The following is a 22,021-nucleotide window of genomic DNA, read 5'->3' on the forward strand; positions in this document are numbered from 1 at the left end:
CCTGTACACTCCAGTTTGAGTCTGGCTGCTCCACTTCTAATGTAGCTCCATACTAATAACCTTGGGAAGCAGCAGAAGACGGCCCAAGCACTTGGGCCCTTGCACCCACATGGGAGACCTGGAAAAAGCTCCTGGCTCCCTAGCTTTGGTGTGGCTCAGCTCTGGCCGTTGTAGCCAGAGAGTGAACCAGCAGGTGGAAGATCTCTGTTTCTCCCATTCTCTCTGTAACTTTGCCTTTCAAATAAATAGTATTTTTTTTTAAAAAAGACTGCCATGTATTACTGACTTGCTAAAATTAGATGCATTATTGAGCTGTTCCTTGATTTCAAGTCTATTATAATATGCAACTCTAAAAAGAAAAACTTTGTAAGCTCTTCCACACGCCTATAATATAATGAACACTCCTCTTAAGGTGTTAGTAACCTAAAGATATAAATAAAATTTAAAAAAATTTTAAAAATATTTGAAAGGTAGAGCTACAGAGAGGGAAAGACAGAGACAGACAGAGATCTTCTGTCTGTTGGTCACTCCCCAAATGGACATAACAGCCAGGGTTGTGCCAGGCTGAAGCCAGGAGCCAGGAGCTTCTTCCAGGTCTCTCACGTGGGTACAGGGACCCAAGCACTTGGGCCATCCTCCACTGCCTTCCCAGGCACATTAGCAGGGACCTGGATAGGAAGTGGCTCAGTGGGGACTAGAATTGATGGCCATATGGGATGACTCTGGCTGTGGCTTATTCCGCTACGCCACAATGCTAGTGCTCCCAAAAATATTCTCTAAAAAGTAATGCATAAAAGCAATGACAATGGTTTGTTGCAATTCAGAGAAAAATTATATATTTAAAGATAATAAATAGGTACACGCACAGTCATAAACTACGAAGTACTGGGCTGGTGCTGGCAGCAGGTTAAACTCGCATCCTGTACTGGGGTGCAGGTTAAGAGTCTGGCAGCTCCACTTCCAATCCCACTAATGCGCTAGGCAAGCAGTGGAAGATAACCCCAGTACTTGGGCCACATCAAAGACCCAGATGGAGTTCCAGACTTGTGACTCTGGTCTCATCCAGTCCTGATCACTGAGGCCATTTGGAAAGTGAACTAGAGGATGCAAGATCTGTCACTCTGCCTTTCAAATAAATCAACCTTAAAAAAAAAAAAAAAAAAAGTCAAGTAGACACAAAAATAAGATCCCAAAGATCATAAAGAAAAGTACACAAAATGATAAAAAGATTACTCCTAGTGGCTAAGAAGGTTAGAAAGCATGATTGTTAGTAAAATGGTGCAGTCTTATCTGTGGCGCAATCTATCCCCCCATACCATCCTAGGCTCTGGCTCCCGCTGTCATTGCTGGAAGCCAGGTGACCACATGGCCCAACCACAGGAGCCAGCTCCACTCCCACCCTAATGGGGTTCGCTGTTCCTACTTCCCTGCCCACTCCCTGGCAAAGGTTTAAAAGGACCTGTTCCTGAATATGTGTCTCTCTCTCTTGATCTCTCTTAGGCTTTTTCCTTCTTCCCTCCCTCCCTCCAGTCTGTTGGTTTCCTTCACCAATAAACTCTTTCCCTTGCTCTGGTGTTTGGTGTGTTTTGTGGCGGCCTTACAATGATCCCATTAGAACGGACAACCTTGGAGGGAGGACAAGGAAATGGCAGAGGAGGAGGGCACCTTAGTTAAGAGAAAGACCACGTGGGGAGTAAAAGGGATAGCGTGAGCGCTAGTTCAGCTTGACAGAGGTATGACAGCAGAGGGGCTGGCTGGCAGCATACACTGGAGCCAGACCAAAGGGGACTTATCTTTAGTCCAGGAGTGTGTGCTTATCTGGGAGGCCAGAGAGTACCCTGGGCTTCAGAGGAGGAGACTGTGTCTGGAATTGTGCTCCAGGAGAAACTTTGTGGTTGTGAAGGGGAAATAAATGTCACTGAGGGGAAAGTCTGGAAATAAAACTACACATGAAATTAGTCCACAATCTAATTAAGCAAAGAGGAGGTTCAGGGTATAAAGATAAATGTAAATAAGCAGAAACCAAGAGCAAATTTATAATTCTGCACTTTCAATATTTTCTGTGTTTTTTAAAAAATCAAGACATAAATCATTTATCTCTAGTCTTCTAATTAGGTTCTTAGTCTTTTATCACTTTCCTAGATTGACAGCAGTTCAGACCTACTGTCAAATTCTTATATCCTTCTGTGTTGTAATTAATCAAGGCCAAGTACAAACTCAACAAAAAACACATTCTCTTTAAGTTGCTAAGGTAACACCTAGCTGATGGAACAAGGACAAAAGCCCCCACCATTTTAGGTTTCTTGTTACCCCTGCCTTCTTTCCAGAGACCAGTTCAATCTCACCCCCTGCATTGCTCCCCAGGTTTAGAAGCCAGTGAGAAAAACTTAAGACCAGTATGGAGAAGCTCATCTCCGCCTACTGCCCCACCTCCCACCCCAGCCCACCTAAGATATAAAAAGGCCCAGTCTGCTAGGGTCAAGGCATCTGCCACCTGTTCGCTCTGCGAGCATGATGGCAGTTGGTAGACCTCTGTGGATTTATTTTCTCGAATAAATTGAGCCTGGCTGCAAGTTTGTATTCTGTCTCCTCACTGCTCTGTGCCTCTTTTCCTAACATTTTGGTGTCCTGCCTTGAGGAGGCACCAATCTGTCCTTTTTTCCTTACACTAGCCAACTCTCATTCCTTGATATTCCTGCTTTACCAAAAATAAAGGCGCACTTTTCCACTTTTCAGGAACTCTGCCCTTCTAAAATGTAGTCTTCTGACACTTTTTTTTTTTAGTTTGCAGTCTTGTTTCATATGTATGTGCATTCATTTAGTTTATTTAAAGTGCTGAGCACTTTGAATGGGCAGCATTTCCACAAGAGACTGGGGTTGGGTAGCGAAGAAACATTTCATTCCTCATCAGATATACAAGCAGAAAGAGGCACAAAGGAGAAGAGCATGTGGGAAGTCAGAGAATGTTCCACATTCCATGGGATGAGGGACAGAGGCAAGGGGGAGAGAGAGCTAACGGTTACTGAGCACCAGTGACTGCACAGGTGCTTGTCCTTATCTTTTATTAACTTGTAACAATCCTTTGAGGTAGCTATTAAGTGTCTGTATCTTATAAAAGCTGATTCAAGGCACTGTAACTGATAAAGATGAGGTAACCTGTCCAAGCTTAGCTAGGAAAAAGCAGAGCCCATTTTGAACTTAGGTGTTTCCTAGCTTTCTCACTAGGTCATCTGACTCTAGTTTTAAATCCCCAGGTTTTACAAGCTTCTTTTTAGGTAAAGAACTCTGTTCCTATCAGAAATATCATTAGCAAGACTTATAAATCAGTCTCTTTTGTTACCATGAAAATCTGTATGTGTAAATATGCGCTAGTAGAACCCAACAAAATGGAAATCTAATACCTGAAAACATGAAGACAAGGCTATTTTGTTACTATAACTTGCTAAACTGACTTAATGTCATAAAATTTACTTTCCCTCTATCTTCACAGCAGGCAGGCACCAATAAATCAAAAATCTCATTAGACTTGGATAAAAAAGTATGCCCAAAACGTAAGCTGTGGTTTTATACTTTATTTCCCTGGCAGTTAAGACTTCCAGCAAGTAGCGTGTACAGAGCCTATAATTTTATACTCCGTGTAAAATAATTTATGGGTTTCACAACTTTAGTTGCCTGATGTTCCCTGGCAACTTGCAGTTCTCCCTAGTTTACTGTGGACAGCAGATTGAGTTAGAAGATCCTAGCAAATACATGGGCAGTGGACAATTCACGGACAGGAACTGCATCTGGCTAACATATATAATTAAAGTGCTTGACTTCTGCTAGAAATGAAGAAAACCCATCATACTTGAACTACCAAATTCAAGACAAAATATTCAAACAAAGGTACTGAGCAAACACTGCTGGGCCAAGGCAGCCTGACCCAGTGTTCTCTCTAGTCTGCAACTCTGGTTCTTTCTCATTCTCTGTTTTAACAAAATATTATACACTTCAGGATCTGATCACCTGCTTGCACAAGAGCTCTAAAATTTTATGATACGTAATTCAAAACATGTAAATAATGCCTTAAACAAAAATTAGAGGAAGCTTAAGATGTCCAACAACAAGGAAATGGTTAAAAAAAGCTTCTTACTAGCAAACCTACCCAATGGGTTAGTATGCAGCCACAAAAATCCCACTTACACAAGGCTTACAACCCCACTTGTTATGTTAAATTATATAGTACAAAGACATCACATGAAAGGAAGGACTGCAAAATTCAGTATGCACTAATTTAACTATCCATGTGCTCTGTGCCCACATAGTGCAAGTATGTGTGTGTGAGACTATTCACCAAATGTTTCTATTTTTAAAAAAATTTATTTACTTATTTTGGGGCTGGTGCTGTGGTGCAGGTTAATCCTCTGCCTGGGGCGCTGGCATCCCATATGGGCACCAGTTCTAGTCCTGGCTGCTCCACTTCCAATTCAGCTCTCTGCTATGTCCTGGGAAAGCAGTAGAAGATGGCTGAAGTCCTTGGGCTCCTGCACCCGTGTGGGAGACTGGAAGAAGCTCCTGGCTCCAGATCGGTATAGCTCCAGCCCTTGCAGCCATCTGGGGAGCGAATTAGCGGACAGAAGACCTCTCTACCTCTCAAAATAAATAAAAACAATTTTTTTTAAAAAATTTACTTACTTATTTGAAAGGCAGAAATCTTCCATCTGCTGGTTCATTACTCAAACAGACCAACAGCCAGAGGCTGGGGCTGGCTCAAAGTCAGCAACCAGGAATCCCATTTGGGTTTCCTAAATGGGTGGCAGGGGCCTAAGTACTTGAGCCATCATCCATTGCCTTTCCAGGCACATTAACAGGAAGCTGGATCAGATGCGGACACAACAGAACACAAACTAGCACTCTGATGGGATGCTGATATCTGTCACAAGTGCTGTACCACCATATCCACCCCCTGGTAAATTTTAAAAAATTCAACTTTAGGGGCCGGTGCTGTGGCACAGTGGGTTAATGCCCTGGCTTGAAGCGCGGCATCCCATATGGGCATGAATTCTAGACCTGGCTGCTCCACTTCCAGTCCAGCTCTCTGCTGTGGCCTGGGAAAGCAGCAGAAGATGGCCCAACTCCTTGGGCCCCTACACCCTTGTGGGAGTCCCAGAAGAAGCTCTTGGCTTCGCATTGGCGCAGCTCCAGCCTTTGTGGCCATTTGGGGAGTGAACCATCGGATGGAAGACTCTTTCTCTCCCTCTCTCCTCTCTGTGTAAGTCTGACTTGCAAATAAATAAAGCTTGAAAAAAAAAAAAAGAAAAAGAAAAGAAATGGTGTCACTGTGATATCACTTGAGCTCGAATGGTAGGCGATGCCTGATTTGGGCATCTTCAGTTACATGAGAGCCGCTAAATGCTCTTTAAAAAAAATAAATTAAATAAAAAATTCAACTTTATTATGTTCTCTAGGTTTCTAAATATAATGAAATGTGTGTCAAAATGTATTACTTTTGGGGTGGCCATTGTAGCATCGTGGGTTAAGCCACTGCTTGGATGCTCACATCCCATATTGGAGTACCTGGTTTGAGTCCTAGCTACTCTGTTCTTCTGATCCAGCTTCCTGATAATGTGTCCAGGAGGCAGATGATGGCCCTAGTACTCGGGTTCCTGGCACGGACATGGGAGATCCAACGGATTCCACAGCTCTGTCTTCCTCCTGTCTTAGTTCAGGCTGCTGCAAGTATTTGGTAAGTGAACCAATGAATCAAAAAACTCAGTATGACCCTGCTTTTCAAATAAATTAACAAATTTTTAAAAAAGTATTCCTTTTTGGGGCCAGCGCTGTGGCGTAGTTGGTGAAGCCGCCACCTGCAGTGCCAGCACTTCATATGGGCGCCGGTTCAAGACCCGGCTGCTCTGCTTCCGATCCAGCTCTCTGCTGTGGCCTCGGAAAGTAGTGGAGGATGGCCCAAGTCCTTGGACCCCTGCACCCACATGGGAGACCCGGAGGAGGCTCCTGGCTCTGGATCAGCTCAGCTCTGGCCATTGTGGCCAACTGGGGAATGAACCAGTGGATGGAAGGCATCTCTCTCTCTCTCTCTCTGTGTAACTCTTTCAAATAAATAAATAAATCTTTAAAAAAAAGTATCACTTTTATAATGAAATAGAAGACAATCAACATCATGTAGACATACTAACTACTGCCATGGACCATTTAGCACAGAGACAAATATCCCTAACACAGCTCTTTGAGATCTAGCAGGATCAGTGCATTAGAACAGTCAAGGTCCTGCCTGTTAATATACATTCATAATAACCTTGAACAACCCTTAAGTTATAGACAATATACTCCCTTAGGAAACAGTGACAGATACAAGAGGTTGTAATCACCATCAAACAGTACCTGGGCCGGGCGCTGTGGCGCAGCGGGTAAAGCCGCTGCCTGCAATGCCGGCATCCCATATGGGCATCGGTTCGAGTCCTGGCTGCTCCGCTTCTGATCCAGCTCTCTGCTATGGCCTGGGAAAGCAGTAGAAGATGGTCCAAGTCCTTGGGCCCCTACACCTGTGTGGGAGACCTGGAAGAAGCTCTGGCTCCAGATAAGTTCAGCTCCGGCCGTTGTGGCCAACTGGGGAGCGAAGACCTCTCTCTCTAACTCTGCTTTTCAAATAAATAAATAAAAAAAAAAAAAAAAAAAAAAAAAAGGCAACAACACAGTATTTCACCTATAGATAAATATTCCTAATAGACCCCCAGTATTTCACTCCCTTGCCCCCAGACCCTTAAAAGATCCATGTTAGGAGTAATTTGGATAATTTACTGCAGTGTGCAGGCATTACTCAATCTGATCCTATCCTAACAACTTCTCCCCACTCTTACCCTTGGGCTCACAGGCTTGCATTCACATGCCCAAGCTCTGGCCGACCTGCTCACTTTCTGAGAAACTTTATGTACTGGCCTGAGGTTCTGCTCACTCAGCCACCCCGACCCTTGCTTTCCTTACTGACTCCTCCTCCTCCCTCAGCTGACTCTCCATTCTTTCAGGCACAAACAGATGCTTTACCCTCAAGCCATGATCCCGTATCTATGCATACCTCCTTCTATATTCCTGTAGAAATTATCTTTAAGACATAACCTAGCACTTAACCATACAGCCTAAACGCATGTAAATAAATGTTAGGGACCTTTGCTCCGTTTCTTTGTATAATATATTGCCTTTATATAATACTTTGCAAGTGAAAATGCAACCTCACATATATTATTCTCAATAAGTACACTGGTGGGGGCCGGTGCCGTGACTCACTTGGTTAATCCTCCGCCTCCAGCATCCCATATGGACACAGGGTTCTAGTCCCGGTCGCTCCCCTTCCAGTCCAGCTCTCTGCTGTGGCCCAGGAAGGCAGTGGAGGATGGCCCAAGCGCTTGGGTTCCTGCACCCGCATGGGAGACTGGGAAGAAGCACCTGGCTCCTGGCTTCGGATTAGCACAGCGCCGGCCGTAGCAGCCATTTGGGGGATAAACCAACGGAAGAAGACCTTTCTCTCTAACTCTGTCAAATAAATAAATAAGTACATTAGTGACCTGAAATATAAGGCTTCAGTAAAAGTGTGCAAACAGGCCGGTGCCACAGCTCACTAGGCTAATCCTCCACCTTGCGGCGCCAGCACACAGGGTTCTAGTCCTGGTCGGGGCGCTGGATTCTGTCCTGGTTGCCCCTCTTCCAGGCCAGCTCTCTGCTGTGGCCAGGGAGTGCAGTGGAGGATGGCCCAAGTCCTTGGGCCCTGCACCCCATGGGAGACCAGGAGAAGTACCTGGCTCCTGCCATTGGATCAGGGCGGTGCGCCGGCCGCAGCACACCGGCCATGGTGGCCATTGGAGGGTGAACCAACGGCAAAGGAAGACCTTTCTTTCTGTCTCTCTCTCTCACTGTCCACTCTGCCTGTCAAAAAAAAAAAAAAAAAAAAAAAAGTGTGCAAACAACTCAGAGTTCATCCTTGAATGATACTAAAGATACTCTTCCTTTTGTAAACTCTCAAATTTGACCTAATGGGGGAAAAGTGCAATGCGAACTTCATAATAATTATCAACAATAAACTCCAACAACTCCCACTCAGCACTAGGTTTCTAAATATCATTCCCCAATAAAAGGAATTCAAGCTACTTGGAGAAATGGCACATTAGACGGGTTGAGCAGTGAAAATGTGAGGTGAGCCTGGACTATCTTGTAGTTCCAAAAATTAGCAAGTGCACAAAAAACGAAAGAATGAGGCACATCAGAGGGTCCAGGATCACCCTGGAAGAGATCTCAGTGGTCAAAGCCATAATCATTTACATAAAATACAGTACTAGGTTACGGATCCATATAAATGTGACTGAACAAATGGAGAATAAGAACTTAAAATAATATACAAGTACACAGATATTTTCCCCTCCAGAAAGCAGAACTTCATCCCCACTCCCTTTGAGGGATGAACTTACTCTTGAAAAATAACCTACCGAAAGGTTAATGGTAACTTTCCACGGTACAAACTTAGCAGACACCAAGGGATGAGGGCTACCACATTAGTGATGCCGTGTGGCGATCCTGTGCCCACAAGAAGACATAATGAGAAGGGCTCTTCACCTCTATATTCTTCTCTCCAAAAAGCCTGTTACCTCACTGTAATCATTATGAGAAAAGCAGACAAACCCAAATTGAGGAACACTTTACAACATATCTAACCCATACACCTCAAAATCGTCAAGGTCAGATACAAGAAGGGGGAGACTGGAAAATTGTCACGGACAACTAAGGCCAAGGAGAAACAGTAACTGGACGCCAGGTGCTGTCCTAGACTGGATCCTGAAACAGAAGAGGACATCGTACTACAAGCCTATAACATTAGGAGAAATGAAATCGGGTGGGGGATACACGATAACTCTCTTGTGTAACAACTGTTCTGTGGGTCTGAAAGCATTTTAAGGGGCTGGTCTGTGGCATAGTGGGATAAGCCATTGCCTGCAACATAGCATCCCACAACGAAGTGCCAGCTAGAGTCCTGGCTGTTCTGCTTCTGATCTAGCTCTCTAATACACCTGAAAAAGCAATTGCTCATGGCCCAAGTGTCTGGGCCTGCCATCCACACAGAAGACCAGAATGGAGTTCTAGGCTCCTGGCTTTCACCTGGCCCAGCCCTGGCTATTGTGGCCATTTGGGCAGTGAACCAGAGGATGGAAGCTCTCTTTTTGCCTTTCAAATACATAAAATTCTGTTTTTTAAAAGCATTTGAAAACTTTTTTTTAAGATTTTATTTATTTCAGAGTTAGAGAAAGAGATCTTTTATCTGCTGGTTCACTCCCCAGATGGCCACAATGGCCTCTGCTGGGCCAGGCCAAAACCACAAGTCTCATCTGAGACTCCCATGTGGGTGGCAGGGGCTCAAACACTGGGGTTACCTTCTGCTGCTTCTCCCAGGCCTTTAGCAGGGAGCTGGATTGGAAATAGAGCAGCCAGAACATGAATCTGTGACTATCTGGGGTACCAGCCTTGCAGGCAGCAGCTTTACCTGAAATGCCATGACGCTGACCCCAAGAGTTTATTGAAAACAAAATTTCAGAGATTCAGATCAAGAGAGTATGGAAGCTTCCTGTATCAAAAATTGCTGGTTCCCAAGTCCTTGGGCCCCTGCACCCATGTGGGGGACCCTGAAGCAGCTCTTGGTTCCTGGCTTCAGATCAGCACAGCTCCAGCCGTTGTGGCCAATTGGGGAGGGAACCAGCGGATGGAAGACCCCTCTGTCTCTGCCTCTCCTCTCTCTCTGTGGAACTCTTTCAAATAAATAAATCTTTTTTTTTTTTTTTAATGCTGGTTATTACAGTTATCCCAGTGTTTGTCTACCTTACAATGGATTTTTATATTTTACATTAGCAAAGGTGTCCTACCTCTCATCCCAAGTGCCTGTTTATATAAGTCTTTTAGGTGCAAAGATCATGAGGGAATAAAAGTCTGAACTTTGGGGCTGCTGTTATGGCGTAGCATTAAAGACACCACCTGCCATGCTGGTATTCCATACAGGCACAGGTTCATGTCTCAGCTGCTCCACTTCTGACCCAGCTCCTTGTTTATGGCATGGGAAAAGCAATGGAAGATGACCCAAGTGTTTGGGCCCCTGCCCAAATGAAGCTCCTGGCTTCAGTCTGGCTGTTGTGGCCATCTGGGGAATGAACCAGCAGATGAAGGATCTGTCTCTCCCTCAACTCTTTCAAGTAAGTAAATAAATCTCTAAAAAGTCTGAACTTAGTACAAACAATATACTACTTTTATGAGTGTGAATAAAGGCATTTCAAAATTTTACAATCTAATTCATTTTATCAGATATTATGTCATAGTAGGGCCAAAAAATTAAGTAAAAATAGATTCAAATTCTTTATACACCTTGCCACTATCACAGATTCTATTTTAATGAGTTAGAATTTCTGGGTATTGTAGGGAACTTTTTAAAATACACTATATTACAAAAAAAAAGTACCTCAGATGTTTGATAGGTCGACTCATAAACTAGTTGACACATTTAAGTAAAAGGAGGTACTATTAAGATAAATAATGAGATATCTTAGTAGTTAACAATTTATATAAAATAGGCTTAGTGTTAGTATTTAAACTAAGACTGTCTTTGGCAAACTCAAACATAGGGTCACCCTACCTACAGAGCCCATTTTGAGACATACTACTACATTATACAGGAAACAGTATGCAGTAAGCACTTCCTGGCAATTAAAATGTTAATAAAATAGAATGTTAATAAGTACCAACCTGAATTCTATAATACAGAAGGTAATGATAAAGTGAGGTATTTATGTGGTTTACAAAGTCATTAGCCATTATTAATAATGATACAGAGGCCGGTGCCGTGGCTCACTTGACTAATCCTCTGCCTGTGGTGCTGGCACCCCAGTTTCTAGTCCCAGTTGGGGTGCCGGTTCTGTCCTGGTTGCTCCTCTTCCAGTTCAGCTCTCTGCTGTGGCCTGGGAGGACAGCAGAGGATGGCCCAAATGCTTGGGTCCCTGCACCCGCATGGGAAACCGGGAGGAAGCATCTGGCTCCTGGCTTCGGATTGGCACAGCGCTGGCCGTAGCGGCCATTAGGGGAGTGAACCAACGGAAGGAAGACCTTTCTCTGTGTCTCTCTTTTACTGTCTATAACTCTACCTGTCAAAAAAACAGAACAAAACAAAATAATAATGATAAAGAATGCCATATATATATATATATATATATATATATATATATATAAAAAAACACCTTAGGCCGGCGCCGAGGCTCAATAGGATAATCCTCCGCCTGTGCCGCCGGCACACCGGGTTCTCGTCCCAGTCAGGGTGCTGGATTCTGTCCCAGTTACTCCTCTTCCAGACCAGCTCTCTGCTATGGCCCAGGAGTGCAGTGGAGGATGGCCCAAGTGCTTGGGCCCTACACCCGCATGGGAGACCAGGAGAGGCACCTGACTCCTGGCTCCGGATCAGCGCGGTGCGCTGGCCACAGCAGCCATTGTGGGGAGTGAACCAATGGAAAAAGGAAGACCTTTCTCTCTGTCTACTCTGCCTGTCAAACAAACAAACAAACAAAAAAAAAAAACAAAAAAAAAACCCACCTTAACACAATTACCTCACACTAAGGACATGCCCATCTGACTCTAAGTGGTCTGCCTCTGAATGTGCAGATTGTACCTTTGGAGTCAAACCATATACAAAGACATGAAGCTCCAGATGGCTGTCTAAAAACAATTAGCAACCCACTAAAGGGCTTATCTAAAGAACATCTAAAATCATAGATATTTTCAGTTTATTATGGTAGTCCACAATAACAAATTAAACTTTGACTCATAAAACTTCCATTTTCTTAATCAAGTAGGTATTCTATTAAATCTATATATACACTGGAAGCTCTTCTGATTTTTCTGAAACTTTCATGATAAAATTAGGTTAGCCTGAAGTATTTCAGAGTATAAAGTCTCAACAATACAACCCCTTCATGTTAATCTTTGCTGCTATACACTCTAAGTATGTAACTCTGACCAAAATCTTAATCAATGTCATTAAGGATTTACCCACCCAATTCAATTAACCTACACATTTTCCATTTAAAAATTATTTTCATGTTAATAGTCAATTACATCCCCCTTCGAACAACAGACTTACTTCAACATGACAAACTTCCCATTCACTTTTAAGTCTCTACAAATCCAAAAGTCAGACTGTAGGAAACACAATGAAAAATGAAAAAAATCTCTGCCACACCCTTCTAACTACTAAGCTACACTACAAAGACAATTCTAAGTTCAAAAAGAAACAAAAGAGGCAATATTAAAACCTCCTAGAATGTCCAAGAAATTAGACTAGTTTAGTTTTCTTTAATAGCTTCTTTAATAAGACAGTACAGCACACAACTGAGGCCCCAGTGTGTCAGTTAAACATGGGGATGTATATGCATATGAAGAGAATGGAAACAAGTTTAAACTTAACCCCATTCCTTTTGGCAACTAATGGAAATACAGAAACAAATGGACCATTTCTCTCTCAGTGTATTTTATCAAGTCTTTGAAGACACCATAAGTTTTATAACAAACTTTGCTGTGATCAGTTAGAATCTTCAAATTAAATTACAAGGATGTTTAAAACAGACTTGCAATCTTCTCCTATAGTAGATTTGACTTAAGCACAATGAAAAGGGGGTTTTACTAATAATATCCACATGAAGTATCAGAATTAATCTCAGGTAAGATCAATGCAGCTACTTCCCCACCTTAGATAAAGGACTAAATATGGTGTCTTCAGCTGCTTATAAAAAGTGTTAAATACAAGAACAAAAAAACCTTTTTTTCTGAATTACAGTCAGTAAAACAAATGAAAAAACTAAACCAAAATGCAAGAATGGCCTTTAAATGATTTGTTACTAAATATAAACATATACTCAAAGCACTTTTTAACTTTTAAATTGTAATTTAACCAGAACTGTAATACCCACTCAAGAAATAAGATAAAATTCTAATGTCCTGGTAATCAACATATTAGAAAACAACAGATACTAAATTCGAAACTTAGGAAATCAAATACATGAAACAGAAGAACTGTATTTTAAAGCAAAGGTATGAAAACAGGAATTGCTAGGAAACTATCGGCACTGAAGCTTTTCCTTGGGAGTATCTTATTGTAAGGTATAAACTATAGTGAAGACAAACGCGGTGGGCAGAATATTCAGAACCACAGAACAAACACAGTGACGAGTTAGGGCAGACACAGTGAGTGCACTTTGCAATCCACAGGAGCAATCTGCAGCTTTCAGCAATTACACCAGCAAATATTTTAGTGTTCTTATTATTATATTAATTTTAAAATTTATTCCATGTTACAACAGTTCCATTTGTACAACAGCTGACAAAAGCAAATTAGAAGAACCCTAAAATTAAGTCTTCATTAATTGGGAGAGATTCACTTCATCCATTTGAACAAACCCCCTTCCCCATCCTTAGATCCAAAACAACGTGAAGATTTTCTAGTTCAGATGGAAGTCACATCATACACAAAGTCTGTTAGTTCAGGAACGAGCACAAAATAAACTCCTAAAATCAACTACTGACTTAGGAGAGAGTCTGAGAATTAACCTAGCCACAAGCCGTTCCAATCTTCCTCTTAATGCAAAAATTTAATCATAAAAATTGGCCAAATAGTTAATCCCTTCCAAAAACTCCTCTAAAAATTGTTTTGATTCCAAAATAAAGAACGTGAAGAATTTTGAAAGACTCTATATAATTTATCAAAGGTCTATCTTAACTGGTTTTACCATGTTCATTCCATCATATCTTTTACTAAACAATAGGCTTAATGGTCATTTCATTATGGCATATTCTTCAAAACCTAATCTTTCAGAAGGGCTGACAATCCAGAACTGGTTTTAGGAATTTATTAGATATTTACAGGGCATACTAGCTGGCAACTAATAGGTCATACATCGCGTTTAAACATTCCAACTTCAAACACAGGAAATAATCAGAGGAGGGCAATGACATATAATTGCAATGTATGATGGCAGCAGATCAGTCATTCTTCACCTAAATCAGCTGCCAATAAAACTGTGTGCACAATTTTAATGAATGAGTCTAGTTTAACGAACCTGCCATTGAGCCGAGAAAGATTAAGAACTGCATTTGCAATTCTACCTAGTGAATTCATAAGATTTGTATAAGGCAAATAATGCGGAAACTTAGAACAGAATTTCTAGAACCATTTGTCCTGTGATGTTGTAAAATCAAAGTACTACTTTATTAAATGAGTTATTTTACACAATATGAACATCAATATAATTACAATTGTAAAAAAATTTTTATAACAAGGATGGACTGATTTCCAGATTTCCAAATCAGAGTCAACTGTACATTTACACAGAATTGTCTTTGCATGAAGCTCAAAAGGGAACAGCATAAAAATGAGTGTTTTTGTAGCCCCTGTATTTTTGCTGATCAACAGTTTGTTAGAAAAGCAGCTGCAGGTTTGTTACCTAGGGTCTGAGACAGCAGAAGAGTCAGAGGTGTCACAGATTCGCCTGTAAAACAGAAGCACCGAGTGAGTGCAGCCCTCGCACAAGCCCAGTTTACAAGCACCTCATATGTCAAAGAAAACCCATCAAGTCAGTCTCTGACAGATTTGTAAACTGGATTTGACAACAAGATCTTTGATAAATTTACACTAAAAATAATTCATTCACACACACTGCCTCTTCACCTGCTCCACCATCTAGGGTGACACCCCCAACCACAGAAAGTGATTGATGATTTTCAAGCAGCTATCAAGTCTATACAGTATATGCCTACATTTTGCCCTATATTTTAATGCTTAGAAGCTCTGGTGTTAAGCATTGTAAATAAAGTAAGTAAACAAAGCAACTCAGGGACACTGGTCTTCTCCATTCTTGCACAGGAGTTGGCCAAACATCTACTCATCTCCCCATTTTTGGCTACATCACTAAAAACTAGGGGGTTTCAAAGGCAATGGAAGGAAATGGTCCGAGGAAAAGGATTTCTGACAATTATCAACTGCTCTAGTAAATTTTAAATAACCATAAGTTCTAGTGATGAAATTAAATATAAAAGGGGGAAACAATAAAGTCTCAGCAGGCAGAAATCATTCCACAATTACAAAAGATAGTTCTGCTCAACCCTGACAGTAACAAACCAACAGAAAGAGTCAATTACCTGTAAACAACTTTATGCCTGAACATCAGCCAATTCTGGAGGAAGCGGAGTCTTAGGATGTTTGCTCTCAAAGTGCTGCTTGAAGGTCTTAGGGTCTGGCATTTGTGTCTGATTTGTAAAATGTGCAAAAAAAAAGAAGAGCTGGACTTTATTTATGAAATAAAAAAATGTGCTACAGTTTAAAGTTGTGAATCTGCTCCTGACAATTATCACAAAATACTCTTAAATTCCTATACCTCGATGGCATGCATATGATGAGGGATTCTGTGACAAATTAACATTCCCACTTTTCAAATATAAAGGGGTAGGTAACATAGCATGGAGCATTCTGTTTATCTCTTTAAAGCAAATAACAGGTAACACTTACTAAACCTGATTATGTTCAGCATGTTACCTCAGCTCTCACGGAACTTGCACAGTATTCTTACTTCCTATTATCCTCAATTTACATGATAAGGAAACTGAAACTGAATTTGCCCAAGACCTACTTTGTTAGCTACCAGGTACTTCAGCTCTTAAATACTACACTACACAGTACTGATTTTCCTTGCAAGGACCTTCAGTTATTCACTCTTCAGTGCATTCAATTACATAAAACATGAAATTCAAGTTGCTGACTTTGAGTTTTAAAATATGTGAGCCACTTTAGTACTTTCAGGTCAACATATTTCTTCATCACTGATGTAGTGAAATTTATCTTCAGCTTGTCTCTTTCCAAAGAGAACCAGAGATACTCAATTTTATTATGCTGAATTTATCAAAGTTCAATACAAACAAGATATTTTTTTGTTTTTGTTTTTGTTTTTTGACAGGCAGAGTGGACAGTGAGAGAGAGAGACAGAGAGAAAGGTCTTCCTTTGCCGTTGGTTCACCCTCCAATGGCCGCCGCGGCTGGCGCGCTGCGGCCGGCGCACCGCTCTGATCCGATGGCAGGAGCCAGGAGCCAGGTGCTTTTCCTGGTCTCCCATGGGGTGCAGGGCCCAAGCACCTGGGCCATCCTCCACTGCACTCCCTGGCCACAGCAGAGGGCTGGCCTGGAAGAGGGGCAACCGGGACAGAATCCGGCGCCCCGACCGGGACTAGAACCTGGTGTGCCGGCGCCGCTAGGCGGAGGATTAGCCTAGTGAGCCGCGGCGCCGGCCACAAACAAGATATTTAATGGAATAAATTCCCTCTCTCCTAGAGTAATAAGAACTTTTGTGTAGATACGAGCTTCCTTTTCATTGGTAATCACTCCAACAGATGATAAACTTCAAAGAATCATGTTTTATCAAGATCCCTTCATGTCCATATTATCAACCCTCCCCAGGAACAGGGGCCTTGAGAATTACTCATGTCCTGGATGCACCCCATTATGCATATTTCCTCAGGGACTTGCATCTACTAATTTGAAGAGAGGTGAGCTTACATATGGCAAGAAGAGACTTGGGACTTCAGACACTGCTCTAAGAGGCAGTGGATGAAGGAGATGGAATGTGTTCAAATTCCAGAATCCCAGTCCTTCTGCTTCCTAGACCAAGTTTCTTAACTCCTACAACTCAACTTACTCTTTTGTAAGATGCAAACAATAAAAGTCTCACAGGATTGTTCTGTGGATTAAATGGATGAATACATATAAAACACATGGAATAGTGTCTGGGACATGGTAAGCACTCAATAATAGGTGTTACTAGCATTCTTCAAATCCAATAAAACTCAACTCTAGTAAAAACCCCAAGCACAAGTACATTGTATGTAGTTTTGTTGACAGTGTACCTGTAGGCTTAGGGGAGGGGAAAAAGTCAACTGCATAACCAAAGGTGCATTCACCTTTGGTATCTTACATAGTGTAGTCAGACCTAAACTAAGAAAGTAGATCTAGGGGTCAATGAAATGGCGCAGCAGGCTGAGCCACTGCCTTCAGTGCCAGTATCCCATATGCATGCTAGCTCAAGTCCCGGTTGCTCCAAATCCAATCCAGCTCCATGCTGATGCACCTGAGAAAGCAGCAGAGAATGGCCCAAGTGCTTGGGTCCCTGCCACCCACATGGCAGACCCAGATGAAGCTCCTGGCTCAGACCAGGCCGTTGTTCCTCCATTTGGGGAGGAACCAGTGGATAGAAGATCTCTTTCTCTCCACTTTTGTCTCTTTCTCTTTGTAACTGCCTCTCAAATAAAATGCTATATACATATAAAAAGAATGCAGATTTAGCTTCCTTACAAAGTTCTACCCATTTAAAGACATCTTTACTCTTCATTAGGCAACAGACTATGCTTTGTTCATTCCTGGTCCCCAGCACCTAAGAAAATTAGAGCTAATGATAGGAGACATTCAAAAAACATTTGTAGATTGAGTGAATGAAGATGGATTTCTAACCAGCTCTCTAATCTATTTCAAGTAAAGCATCTACTTTGCCATTGTTGGTAAAATCTCAATCTATTCAAACCAATTTATAGTGAAAGAGCTGTTTAAGGAAAGCAAGGTCTCTGGACCCCCTCACCCTGCAGACAGTGCAGGTGTATATTAAGGCAGCTTTGGCAGCAGCCTTTTGGTCATGTCCTTGTTTCTTCTTTTGTCCAGCTTGCTTCTTGGCATTTTTCTGCTGAGACTGAATCTTCTGCTGTCCACGAGCCATATCTAAAATCAGAAGTTGAGACATTAGAGTGATTTTATTTTCTCTAATACAGTAATCTAAGCAGTTTCACTTTGTCTCTTTCCAAGCAGAATCAAGATGTTCAATTTCATTATCCTGAATTTATCAAAGTTCATTAAGAACAAGATATTTAACGTAATAAATTCTAAGCATTGAAGCCTTAGGTTTTATAGAAACATCCAGCAATCAGAACATAGCCGTTTTCAAGGTCTCACATGATACTTTTAAAATACAGTATAAATTTAAAGAGAATAAACTGGTACAACCATTGTGGTAGGTGTCTATTCTATGATCCAGTAATTCCACTGTTGGGATATATCCAACAGAAATGCAAATATACACCCAGGTCTACTTTAAAAATTCATCTAAAAATGTTTGTACTTTTACTGTATGTAATCCAGAGAAAGTTTCTGAACAAAGTTTAATCCCTCCCACCGTCATTTAATTTGATCATTTTGTAAAGGTAATTTTCCCTTCCAGTATTCATTGTTGTGATCTGCAATTATTCTAACTTTAAGAGAAATAAGAGCTATCAGTTAGCCCATCTAAAGAGCATAGGAATAGGTGGGACTATTCTCTTAAATACTTGTTTCATAAAACTGTGATAGTCTAAATTTTCCCCCAAAATTGGGCTTTGCTGAATTACTGAGCAAATTGTTAAATAAGATTAAGTTACTTCCCAGTTGAGAGAATGAACCTGTCAAAAAGGTAAGGGTATCTATTTTTTATTACTAATGGTCTGAAGTGAACCTAAATAGATCAAAATTGTCACCAAAAAGTACTTTTACTTTTCCATTAAAATCAAAGACTTCTACTGACAATACAAGTTAAATCTGCTCATATAGGGTCTATGAGCCTCAACTGCTTTTTAAATATATTAAAACTGGATCCTAAGTAGAATTCCTATGTACAGTTCTGATTAGCACTGTAATTTAATTTTAAACTTTTAAGTCACTGCAGTACATGAACACACAATGGATCTAAATCAAGTGTACTCAGAAAGTGGGCTGGCTTAACTAAGCTTTCCTCCCTGTTCCCCAAAAGGGGAAACCAAAATAAATGTTTGGAAAAATTCCCACTAGCATTAAACACAGAACTAAGTCAGATAAGATAAAGAGGATCAAAGCTTTTCTAAAATGTGAGTTGAGTATTTTACCAATTACAAAAACATCTAGCATGCCAACTTAATGGAAGAACCCCACTCCCACCAAACAATGGTAAATATACCCAGCTGTAATAGTACTTGACGACTAGGATTCCATTTTTTTTTTTTTTTAAACCAAATCCTTACTAGTTCTAAGCAAATGGAATTTGTTTTTTCCAAAGTAAAGTTCAGTTTAAATGTTACGGCAAGCTTACAAACCTATTTCCAGGAAACAGATTTGGCTATTTACATATTATTTGGATGACAGTAGTCAGATGTAAAGGCACCAATGGCTTTACTTTGATAACATTCTTTATGTCTCAATGCCTTAGTATCAGGACCTTATTTTAGAATACTTCAGTCCTCTCCCACATCTTAACTCTTCCATACGACCTATTTTATGTATATAAATATACAGGCTTTGTGGGTAACCTTCTGTTTTACATTGGAAAAAAAAAAAAAACTTACATAATGGTAGGCAAGTAATTCCAGAAGTTTATTTGCTATCTAGAAGTTATTTGCTATTTTTATAACATTTTCATACAGCGATTTGTACAAAACAGTGTCACCAGAAACACGAAATTATTCGTAACTTTTGCATTTAGGACTTCTAAAATTTTATATTACACAATAGGTTTAACCCATTTTCCATGATCACCTTACAACGGTAACAACAAAAAGCCATAAACGCTTTAATAAATAAAACGCAGCAGTCACTTGTCCTTATGAAGGAGGAAAGCTTAACACCAGGTAAAGGAAATTGAATCAAACAGGCTAAATGCAAGGGGTGGGCCCCTTAACTTCTGACAACAGTCAGCATTTATTTCCTTTCCGAAAGCAAAAATGCAAACCAACCAACCACCTGCTTGTGGACAGCTCAACCTATGACCTGCTCTCAAGCCAATCGAATTTTCTACCAAATCTTAAGCGTGCTGCTCCTTAATTAAATATCACAAACTAAAAGGCAAAAGGTCTATTACAAACACCTGCATGTTGCTGTTTTTTTTTTTTTCTTTAATGCAACACTTATTTCGCGTGGTTTTCGGAGGGGGCTGCAGAGAGGGAAGTGGGAGAACGGAGATGTTCTAAAATAAGGAGCTCTCGCAAGAGGCAACAAGTAAACCGGGCTCCAAAGAAGATCCTTTAAAAACCCTAACAGGTAAGAGAAGAAAGGGATTTTGGATCCAGGAAGTGGACTCGTTCTCCAGAAGCATCAGAAAGGAGGAGGCCCAGGCCGCGCTCCACATTCTGACCCCAGCTGCTAGCTGCACGCGTTTGGGGCGAGGGGCGGCTGCGCGCGCCGGGAGGGGGCTCGGTCGGCTCCACCCAGCGCCGCCCGGACCCCTGCGGCAGCCCGGCGCGCACCTTCCTTCCCGCCCCCACCGGCCCGCCAGTCCGCACGGACCCCTGCCCGAGACGCGCCTCCCGGAGGCCGCGGCCGCCCGGAACCCGACCCCTGAGGCACCGGGAGGCCGGCCTCGAGCGACCGGCCAGCTGCTGTCGCCCGGGGTAAGGTTACCGCTCGGCTGCCCCCGCTCGGCGGCCGCGGCCCGCGTGCGACCCGGCCACCTGCAGGGGCCTGGCAGGCGCCGGCGCGTCCCCACCCCCGGCCCGCGCCGGGCCCCGCCGTCCCGGGGAGGCCCCCGGCCTCGCGACCCCCGCGGCGCTCCCCACGGACCCCGCCGGCCCGCCTCCACCCCGCTTCCTGGGCGCCCAGCGCCGCCCCCGCCGCCGCCGCTCACCGGGACCGGGACAGTCCTGGTCTGGGAGACCGCGCAGCGCGAGAGGGCCGGGGCAGGTTGGCGGAGAGAAGAAGGTGGAGCGCTCCCAGCACCGCTGCGGCCTCCTCCACCCGCCGAGGAGGGGAAAGAGGAGCGCCGGAGCACAACAGCCCGCGCCTCGCACACCCGCCGCCGCTGCCGCCGCCGCCGCGCGCGCGCGCCCGCCGCCGCCTCAGCCTGAGGGAGGCCACTCCGCCTCGTGCTCGCGCACGCCGCGCCGCTCTCCCAGTGGCCCCAGCGCCGCCAGCCCCGCGCAGCCCCGCCCCCTGCCTTCCTGCGGCGCCCCACCCCCACCCCACCCCGGCTCCCGCCCTCTCGCACTCAGGCGCCCTTTCCGGTCGGCGGACCAATGGCAGCGCGCCCCTCTTACATAAGCGCGAGGGGGCGGGCCTGGCGGACGGGAAGTGCCGGGGTTGTTGCCTTGTGTTCCCGGGCGCCCCTCCTCTCCGGCACGCTCTCTCTGGGCGGCTTCTTCACGCGACCCTGTCAGCCGCGTGACCTCGGTCGTGGCTGGCGGAGGTGCGCGGGCGGCTGCGTGTTTCGCAAGTCGCCCGGCCGCGGGCTCGCTCACTCGGGCGGCGGCCCGGCCTCTGCCCCCGCTTCCTTCTGGTGCGCCTCCCTGGCTGGCGAGCGGGTTTCGGCGGCGCCCGCCTAAGTACCGGCTGAGAGGGGCCGGGCCTGGGAGGGCCCCGGCGAGGAGCGCAGGGTCCGCGGTCTGGGCGGGCCGCGCGGTTTTGGTCCGGGTCCCGGTCCCGATGAGGCCGGGGCGGACGGCACTGAGCAGAGACGCGCAGCCTTTGTTCTCTCACCGCCGCCCTGTCCCTCCCTGCGCGGAGGCTCCCGGCTGTTTTCCTACCCTGGGGTTGTTAGTGAGTTGGGGGTTCAAGCCTCACAGTCCCAGGAAAAGCCGGTGGCTTACCATTAACAACTTGCTAAGAGTTGTACGTATTTATGGGGTGTCGTGTGCTGACTCAATACCTGTACACGTTGTGTAAGTTTCAAATCAAGATAAACTTGCCACTTCAACCAGATACCGATCATAATGAAAACAGTCAAAATCCCTAATTCTAGCTTTTAAGAGCATTCCTGTTGTAGTCTCTGGGATCATCCTGGAATAGAACACCAGACTTCTTTCAAGTTGCTAGTATTTTGGGAAATGGTTACAGGTACCGACAAAGAGCAACTGGAAACAGCGCTGTAGATACCAGTTTATTCTGTTTTCTTAAGCCCCACCCCCCCAGTACATGGTGGTCTCTTAA

General features: G+C 43.5%; 1 long non-coding RNA gene and 1 other non-coding gene across 5 annotated transcripts in view; one reads left to right on the plus strand and one right to left on the minus strand.

Annotated features, from left to right (window-relative positions):
* The window catches only part of LOC100342951 (uncharacterized), a 39,198-nt gene extending 17,615 nt beyond the window's left edge, over positions 1-21,583 (minus strand). Inside the window, exons 1-5 of one of the 4 annotated variants that reach the window (XR_016236545.1) lie at positions 20,724-20,917; positions 17,685-17,821; positions 15,205-15,312; positions 7,282-14,555; positions 6,382-6,497 (exon numbers count right to left, since the gene is read on the minus strand). This is a non-coding gene — a transcript (uncharacterized LOC100342951). Of the gene's footprint in view, positions 1-6,381; positions 14,556-15,204; positions 15,313-17,684; positions 17,822-20,723; positions 20,918-21,132 lie in introns of those variants that run through there. The other 3 variants (XR_016236544.1, XR_011389276.2, XR_011389275.2) reach the window with 3 other exon arrangements.
* Positions 17,829-22,021, plus strand: part of LOC138849957 (uncharacterized) — a 118,693-nt gene continuing 114,500 nt past the window's right edge. The window contains exon 1 of the long non-coding RNA XR_016236546.1: positions 17,829-20,490. This is a non-coding gene — a long non-coding RNA (uncharacterized LOC138849957). The remainder of the gene's footprint in view (positions 20,491-22,021) is intronic.

This window comes from Oryctolagus cuniculus, chromosome 6 (assembly GCF_051225735.1).
Source record: "Oryctolagus cuniculus isolate XC-2025 breed Fujian yellow rabbit chromosome 6, ASM5122573v1, whole genome shotgun sequence".
NCBI lineage: Eukaryota > Metazoa > Chordata > Mammalia > Lagomorpha > Leporidae > Oryctolagus > Oryctolagus cuniculus.